Genomic DNA, 9,493 nt, shown 5'->3' on the forward strand with positions numbered 1-9,493 from the left:
GTGGCTAGGGCCGGTACAGGAGCCTTGCCTGCCCTGTGGGAACATGGGGACTGGAGCCCTGTGGCAACCCCCACAGCAGCCAGGGGGCAAGTGCTGGAATTCTGTGGCAGCCCTGGGGAGCCCAGGCTGAGGCCCAAGTCCTGGGGGAAGGAGAGGCTGGAGCTGCAGCAGCCCCACAGCACATGGTTGTCTGGGCACAGAAGCCTTGAACCTCCCCTGCTACAGCAAATTCTCTTGTTCGGGACCCATCAGGTCCTGACCATGCCGGACAAAGGAGGTGCAACTTGTATATGCCTTGAGCAGATTCAGAGCTGGGGAAGACAGTGCTTGCTTCCTGCTCTTGCTCTTAGGAAACTGCATTAGGATTCTGGAGCCAGGACTCCCAGGCAAAGCCATGGCGAGTCCTAAACTCGGAAAAAGAGAGGTAAAGGGAAGTCAACAAGCACTTCATAAAGAGTGAGCAGCTTGGCTTGAATTGCAAGTGACAAGAGACTGCACGCACATGAACCACCAAAACGTGTGCATGCCCAGGACAAAGGGGGAATGTTGGCCACAACAACAGGCATAGATCATCAACACACAGAGAAATATTAATGACCACACATGAATATACGGAGACACACATCTCACAGAATTGGAAGGGACCTCAGGAGGTCTTTGAGTCCAGACTCCTGCCCTCTTGGCAGGACCAAGCACCATCCCTGACAGATTTTTTTCTTTTAATCTATTTGCCCCAGACTCCTAAGTGGCCCCTCAAGGTTTGAGCTTACAACCCTGGGTTTAGCAGGCCAATGCTCAAACCAAAAAAAGCACAAGTTCACAAATACTCTGAAAACTACAACTTCTGAATTTTCTGCATCATGTACTAAACCCACCCTGCTAGGGATTTATTGTGGGTAAATGCTTATGCTTGGACAACTACCTCGCTGCTGCTATAGATTAATAAAATGTATGAAGTAACATGAAGTTTAATCCATATATGTTATAGTCCAAGAAATCCAATACCTACCCTGAGCAAGAGGGCAGTTCATCTATTTTTTAATTAACTACTTGAGGGGGAAAAAGGGAAAAAAATGATTTTTCCTGGAAACAAACTAAAATATTTGGGAGTAAGGAAAATGTTAAATGCAAAAGTTTAAGTAAACATACTTTTATCCATTTCAAGGTTAAAATAATTGTTTGTAAAAAAGAAGAGGGACTACTGCTACTTTGTTTTTTTCTGCCATTAAAAACCAGTTTCCAACATGTTTTGAATACTGATTTAATAGTCTCATCCGTTTCCCAATTCTACCATTCCAGAGCCATCATAGTTTGATGACGCTTGCTAGCAGTAGGTTTAGACACATCAAGTCTGTTTAGAAACTATATTTTCAAAAACATTACTCATCATGGTGGAAAGCACTGCTTACCTTTCTAATTTTCAGACTACTGGGCCCAGAAGTGGTCCTTTAAAAACTAATAGAAGATGTACCCTCTGCCTCTTTAGTATTCCTAAAGTAGATTTGTGTGGCATGTAAACCAGGACACTAATGCACTACACGTTGCCTTTTCCTGATCTACATTCACTTTTAAAATACATTTTGGTGCCTAACCAGAATGTACTTGTATTCTTCTGGTACATGAAGCTACTGGGCCTAATAGCGATTTCACACACTCCCTTCAAAGTCAGGAGACACACCACTGAAGGCAGTGATGTTGCACTAGGAGAAATGTTTACAGTCACAGAACAGTCTCGTAACGCACTCAGAAAAGTCACTCACATTCACAATGTATTTCACATTGAAAAGAGCCAACGGAAGAGACACAAAAATAGGAAGAGGTGAGGCGGGGGGCCTCCTGGACAGGCTATTGGAGAGGGGCTCTGGAGACATCTTCTGCACCTGGCTCCTCTTCTGATGTGCTTTCTGCCAAGTTGGGCACGTCATAACAGCTCAGCTCTTTCTGCTTCCCCTCCCACACCTCGTAGATCTGGTCTGTTCAGGTTGTAGGTTGTTTGCAGCCAGGAATGCTGCTCTGTTTTTGTACAGTGCCCAGCGGAACGTGACCCCAGTCTCCTTGGGCACCTAAGGGCTATTGCAACCCAATAACTGATCAGTTGGGTAATGGCACTAAGAGGGAAACGAGAAAAAAGGATGGAAGGAAATAGAAAAGATCAAGAGGAGTGAGAAGTGGAGAAAACGAGAGGAAACAGCAGAGGTATGCAGAAGACAAGAAGGAGCAGGAGGAGTAAACATAGGGAAACATGAACCTCTTCTATTTTAGTTTTAAAAAACAACAAACACCACAAGGCATGTGCCTTACCAGAGTGTTATTACTTTACTTTACCCCCCAAAGTTTAACCATCCAAAATGCAATAAATTCACATTTGAATTTTGACAAGGAAAATTCCAAATACGCACGAAATTTGATGTCACAAGTAATAGCCATTTATTTCACTGTTAATGGTTGTATGGCTTAGAAGACAGGCACAGTGGTATAATTGCAATTTCCTCTCCCCTTAGAAGTTTCACATTTTCACATGACAACTATAATTATTCAGTTATGAAAAGTAACATCTGTGTTATTTCTGGAGATTCTGACTGTGTTGCTGAATCTAAAGAAGCCTGTTCTAGCTCAGTTAGGATTTCTTCATCCCTGTTATCACTCCAGTGCACATCTATTCCTTAAACTCATTCCCCCATCAGTGCCGAAGATAAGTAGTGAAGGCAACAAGGTCATAATATGTTTCTTTAACTACAGTCAGTATTTTGGAGAATCTGGGACCTATTTGTAAAAAAGGCTAACTCTGACTCCCAGGGTCTTTTGGGAACACAACCTGACCAGAAGACAAAGACAGTTCCTAAAATGTAGATAACCACTAAGGCTGTGTCTACTCTTGCCCCCAGTTTTGAAGGGGGCATGCTAATCAGGGCCATGGGAGATTACCAATGAAGTGCTGCAGTGAATACGTGGCACTTCATTAGGCTAATTCTCCACCACAGCAACTTCAAAGTGTCAAACTTCGAAGTGCTGGCATGCATGTAGCCACAGGCACTCCAAGCTGCCCACGCTACGCCAAAGTCCCCTTACTCCTCAAAGTTGTCGTGGGGAGAAAATTAGTCTAACGAAGTGCTGCGTATTCACCGCAGTATTTAATCAGTAATCTCCTGTGTCCCTGATTACCATGCCCCCTTTGAAGTTGGGGGTAAGCGTAGACAAGCCCTAAAAGCCTCAGCATGACTCTCACTGGCTGTACTTAATCACAGATACAAACAAATGTTGAACATTTTCACAGTTTCACCATAGAAGGGATTTTGACTGGGGTGGAGAAAAGGGGAATACTGTGTATTTTATGGGTTTCCCATATGGTAAAAAAAGTAATGCAGGTCCATTGGAACCACAAGAACAGACTAGGGTGTGGCTTACTCCAATCTGCATTCCTTCTGAAATGTCAGTGTGAGCCATGTTATTAATTTTCTAAGTTGATGACCTTTACTCTTGTATGCATCATGAATCTGGCATTTTGAACAATTTCTGCTCAGACAAGAACAAGCTTTGTAAAACCCCAATGTAACAAAATTCAATAGTTGCACTCCTCACATGGGTCATGAAGTAGATTCTTCAGAAAGCTGCTAAGTTTGTGATACATGGTTTCAAGAGAAAATAAGTATTACACTGTAGATCACAAAGGCAAACAAGTGTCCTCGCAAGATTCAGAGTACCTTATTTGAATAAATGTTTTGGCGTACCTAGTGAAGGGTCACAACACTGGAGATTTTAAACAAGTTGTCTTGTTTTAATACAGTAATTTTGATTTTCATTGCAAAACACAAAGTCCCAACATTAAGGGTGCATCTACACTTGCATTCCTCTTTCGAAAGAGGCATGCAAATGAGGTAAATCGAAAACGCAAGTGAGGTTTAAATTTGCATATTTTGGCACCTCATTTGCATATTCTGATTTCAAAAGCGCTTCTTTCAAAAGAAGAAAGCCAGTGTAGACGCTGCTCTTTCGAAAGTAAACCCCATCTTTGAAAGAATCCTTCTTCCCACTAAATAACGGGAAGGATTCTTTCGAAGATGGGGTTTCCTTTCGAAAGAGCAGCATCTACACTGGCTTTCTTCTTTTGAAAGAAGCTCTTTCGAAATTAGAATATGCAAATTAGGTGCCAAATATGCAAAGTTATACCTCATTTGTGTTTTCAATTTGCCTCATTTGCATACTTCTTTCAAAAGAGGAATGCAAGTGGAGATGCACCCTAAGGGTTAACAGCTCCTTTTTACTGTTCTTTCTGATTGTAATATATCATCTGAACACCAATACTTAATGTTTCATGCATGCTACAGAATGAGGCTGTCAATTTGTCACTTCTTTTTACCCAGTACTTAATGTGATAGATGGTTTCAGCCTTTCATTACCTTTTCTGCTAACACCAGAACAGGTGGACCTTTGAGGCAAGAAAGGCTCAGACACATCATGGGTTCCAGAGAGATCAATGCCAACTCCATTCACTTCATCCCCTGAAGTAGTTAAGGTCACAATTTTCTCTTTGAAATTTACTTTGGGTACTTCGCATTCTGGTATTCTGGAATCTTCCACGCACCTGTGCTACTTCAAAGCATGAGCATAGACCCATAAGTCAGAAGTTAAGGAATATACAGTATTAGGGCAACAAGAAACAATGTCATGCAAGGATGCCATCTGAAAAATAAGAGACCTTCATTCTTGATTTTGCTGACAGACACACTGAAAATCACTTACAGTCCAGGACGTGAGTGTGATTTCTAGAAGGCAATAAAAAAAATATTTCTCTTCATGTGTATCATCTAAACTAAAGAGAATGCCTTTCTAAATTAACGTTTAAGAAGCCAACATGAAATGCTAATGAGAAACAGCATCTTTTTTATTTCAACATAGATCTATAATAAGAAAAACACAGCATTTTATTGATTTTCATAAAATTATTTCCATGGATTAATAGACATGCTAGGTTGCTAAATGGTAATTTTCTAATACTATGAAAGCTTCCCATTTAACTATATATAAACTCCACTTGTCAGAGCCCAGAATACGGATTTTAAATTTCCAGAGGACTGCTACACTGATGGACTTGTACAGAAGACAAAGACTTAATACAAACTACAAACAAACTCTTGCTTACTTAGTATGGAACTGGAAACAATTTTTCAAAGGAAAACTAGCTTACAGTATACTTACACATCAACACCTTAAATTTTTTACAATGTAAAAGAATTCCAATTTAAGTTTTCCCTCCACTGTATTTCTTCTGTAAGTATATTCAGAATACAAAAACTGAACACAAATATCCCTGCAATCACGATTTCTATCGAAAAGCCAACTTGAATCAGTCTCAGTTCTCATGTATTTCTTTGAAGATTTAAAATATTTCTATTAAATTTCACTATAGCTAGTCTGAAGAAATTAATTCAAATGTTATTACTGTACCTCCTCTGTATAAAACATGATTAGATTATTATTGTTCCTACAAGCACTTTTATTTAGAAAAGTTAGGGTGCAAAATTAATACCACTCTTCAAGCTTAAGAGGAGGATTTTAGAGGGGGGAAAAAAAGCAAAATTTCTTTTACAAAAATTAAGCAAAAAGATGCCTATTCCATCAGTTTGCTTTGCCAAAGCTAGGAGGTCATTACCTGCCACACACAGTTTTCCTTAAGCAGGCAAAAATTCTCACATACTCAAATAGAAATTTTATTTGAATAAGGTCCATAGAATTTTGCCCAATAATACCCTTCTATCTGGAATACAGCAACATTCTGAAGACTGCATAGTCTTTTCACAGACCTATTGTATTTACCGTACTAGCATTTTGTATCCTTGTTTAGTATGCCTCAATATTTCAGGTCAAATTATGTGAATAACCACCACTGCCAAATAAAACGTTAATGTAATATTTAAGTTGACATGGGTATTTGCTTTTTTTCCTCCCATGCACATGCTGTTTTGTAACTAATAGCTGTAGTTCTTCCAGCATCCTCAAATGTATACATTCTTGTTTAAACAAAGAGGACAATATCAATAGAGTCTGAGTGCCTCTAAAAACAACCTAGTTTGCATAATTAATGTTAATTACAATAACATCGCAATTAGTGACACAAACATGTAGCCATGAAGACCATCATAAAAGGAAGTGAAAACATGACACAAACATAAAATAATTTGTCTTCCACTCTGAAGAGCATCCAACACAAGTTTAAAGAAATGTATGAAAAGTACATGTAATGCACCAAGGCAGGATGCAACACCACTTAACTAGACAGGTTTCCTCCTTAATAATCTCTTTACCACAGGAGTCTCTGATAAGACAGAACAAAGCAGCAGAAATACAGCACTTTAAAGAGTAGCAAAATGATTCATTCGGTGATGAGCTTTCGCCGGACAGACCCACTTCTTCAGATCAGTTTCATTTCCAATACAGACAGAGGTAAATCAGTAAGACCTGTGAACACTTTATGACACCAGTTAATCTAAGAAAGACTATCAAACCGCTTCTGCTGCACTGAAAACAATAAAATTCTTCATGTCAGGTAAAAAAGTACTTCTAACCCACTGTATTTTGGTAGTATTGCCAACTTGCCACTTGCAAGACCTTCAGTATTCAAACTTCTCTCTGGCACAGAAGACAGAATTTAATTACAACACACTGAATTTCACTATATTCTTCTATCTTTCACAGAATCAATAAAACCACCCAGAAACTTACCTATTTAATTTGTGCCTTCGGGATCACTTCAAACAGTCATTTCTAGTGTAATCATTTACTAGAATAACTTCTCACTCAGTTCCCAGATTTCGCCATGATCACAAGATATATCAGTAATCCAGGATACTTTGATTTCATGAACAAAATTAAATATGTAGGGCCTGATCTGGTCACACTTACTCACACTGATTGGTACTTTAGCACGGAAGTAGTGACACTGGAATTAAAGGAACTACTCATGTAATAAAATACCACACAGCATGAGTAACAGTAGAATGGCTTCTGATGATAGCTAGAATCACAGTTTGTTGTCACGTTAGTATTTGTAGGCTTTTTGAAAATATTGGACTCTAATCTCTCCATATATATGGTAATGAAAAGTATCTCCCTTAAAATTATTGGAGGTGCACTAGTATAAAACTGGTTTCAGAAGGGAGAAACAGGCCTACATAATATTGACTGTACAAGACCACATTTAAAAGGGCCTCATGAAAACAACTATTATAAGTGTTTTAAAAAGCTTTACACACACTGGACAAATTCGTTACTTGTTGTAAGTAAACGTAGTACAACAGTGTTACGCAAGCACTGATTTTTGTCTCATAACTGGTAAGCACAACTAAAACATTAACAAAAAGTAATTACCACTTATGAATAGTGGACACATGCTGAATTTAGTAAGTCAGCCACCTAAGGTTTTTCCCTTTTTTAACATCATCGGGGAGAACATATGATTTTCTCACCTACTCAATTTTATAGTCTCTATACAATTGCTGAAATCACTGGGCTTCATCTCCAATAGTCGCTGGCTAAAGAAATCATACCTATCTATATTTCTCTTCATTTACAATACATATACTTTACAGGATTGTTAAGATCTGGTGTACCAGACCTTATGCTAGCACTGATCATTTATTCTAACAAAGTTTAAGAGAAATTTCTATTGACTGTTTTTAGCTAGAGTTAGAGACAAGGCTGGAGTGTTGTAAGAAAGGAGAGTAACATTTAAGCACAATTCAAAACTGCTTCATTTACCTGCTTGATCTGTTGTGAGTTATTAGTCGGCTATTTAAAATAATGTTATATCAAGATGGGCAAAGTAATAACAGTTGGGAAGTAGATACTGTAGATAAACTACTTGTTGACACTGGGACTTAAGGTTTTTTTTTATTTTAGCCACTATAGATATTATAGTTACACAAAACATAAATGCATGCTCCAGTGTCATTTTTAATTGGATATTAAAAACTCCATGTCAAATTATTTTACACTAATATTGTGAATCTGAGTTTAGTCTACCAAAAGGCCATTCAAACTGAAGACTAAAACTCCAATTGGATACATTCATTTTCTTCTGATTCAGTAATAAGGAAATCATTCCACGTCCATGGAAATACCTAAACAGAACAGAGTTTATTGAGGATGCAGTGGCAGAACAAATTAATTCCCTTGTCTGTTGTGGATTCAAACACTTTACAAGCATTTGTTTCATTTTATAAATATACACACTGCACCAGACTTCAGAGTTGAGCTGCAATATTATTTGGCCAGTGAGCTGTCTACTGCTCCATCAAAATATGTCCCAATATGAAAAAAATGTATTTTAAATTAAAAATACATTTAAATACCCCCCCACCCCACTCATGCATCTGACAAAGCGGGTTTTTGGCCATGAAAGCTTATGCTCCAAAGTATCCATTAGTCTATAAGGTGCCACAGGACTTCTTGTTTATTTCAATTTGAATTACTTCCAAAAGTTAATATATTTATTTTAATTACACTTTTGCCATCTCAAAAATAAACACAAGACACTAAGTACATCTCTAGCCATTTCACGCAGATTTGTACAGTTACATTGTAAAAATGAATAAAAACTAAAGTCTAGACAGACAAGATGGAACATAAGGGAGTGGGAGTAAAATGAGAGAAGGAAAAGAACCAGAAGTATCATCTTTGATCTGGGCCAGAGCTAACTTTGAAAACATGGATTCAACTTTTAAACTGTTTGCAACAGACAAGCTCCCCATTCAGCAAGTAGCAGGGTGAAAGGACATCCATCACGTAGCTTCTCCCCAGCCTATTTTCTTCTCATTTCTAGATATGTAGTGACTAAACAAGCACACGCTAAAGCACAACCCCTGCGCCCGACAAGCCCTGCCCGCCCCCTCTACAAGGTGTCACTCAGAAATGTGAAGTCAAAAGGCCGTGCCTTGTACTCACCCTTTCCAGAAGAACTCAACAGCTCCAGGCTCCCAGGCAGGGGAGAGGGAGGAAGAGGGAATAAGGTGGAAAGGCAAGAGAGGAAGAACCACCAAGCAATGGGACTGGGAGGCAGACTAGTAAACAGGAGCCCAGGTGCTCCGCTCTATCCCATCCCTTTGCAGCAGCCCCGGGCAGGAGGAGACGAGCAGGGCGGGGGAGTTGGGGCAGCCGCTGGCAGGGAGGAGGTGACACTGTAACAAGCCCAGCCAGCCAGCCATGGATCAGAGGGGCGGGCGGCGGCGGCAGCCCCCGCACAGGGGCTGGGGGAACAGCAGGCGCAGCGCCACCGACCCGCACACGGCATTTAATGGGATTGATGGGCGAGCAGTGACTCACGGACTTTTAGTTAGTCACAGGACGGCGAGGTGCCCCGCCCACTCGGCTCCAGACAGCCTATGGCCGGCCCAGGCAGGTTGAGTGGCAGGGCTGCCAGCCAGTGTCCTGGCAGCGCCAGCCCAAGGCAGAAGGGGCCCCTTCGCCCAATGAGTCTTCTGAGGACACTGGCGCTTTG

At 40.1% G+C, this 9,493-nt stretch overlaps 1 protein-coding gene across 5 annotated transcripts in view; it reads right to left on the reverse strand.

The window, feature by feature from the left end:
* The window catches only part of SERTAD2 (SERTA domain containing 2), a 115,765-nt gene extending 106,494 nt beyond the window's left edge, over positions 1 to 9,271 (reverse strand). For 2 of the 5 annotated variants that reach the window (XM_074989424.1, XM_074989416.1), the window contains exons 1-3: positions 8,941 to 9,271; positions 8,063 to 8,117; positions 4,398 to 4,590 (exon numbers count right to left, since the gene is read on the reverse strand). The gene's annotated coding sequence lies outside the window, so the exon portion shown is untranslated. Of the gene's footprint in view, positions 1 to 4,397; positions 4,592 to 8,062; positions 8,118 to 8,940 lie in introns of those variants that run through there. The other 3 variants (XM_074989423.1, XM_074989415.1, XM_074989419.1) reach the window with 2 other exon arrangements.
* Positions 9,272 to 9,493: the final 222 nt, after the last annotated feature.

This window comes from Carettochelys insculpta, chromosome 3 (genome assembly GCF_033958435.1).
Source record: "Carettochelys insculpta isolate YL-2023 chromosome 3, ASM3395843v1, whole genome shotgun sequence".
NCBI lineage: Eukaryota > Metazoa > Chordata > Testudines > Carettochelyidae > Carettochelys > Carettochelys insculpta.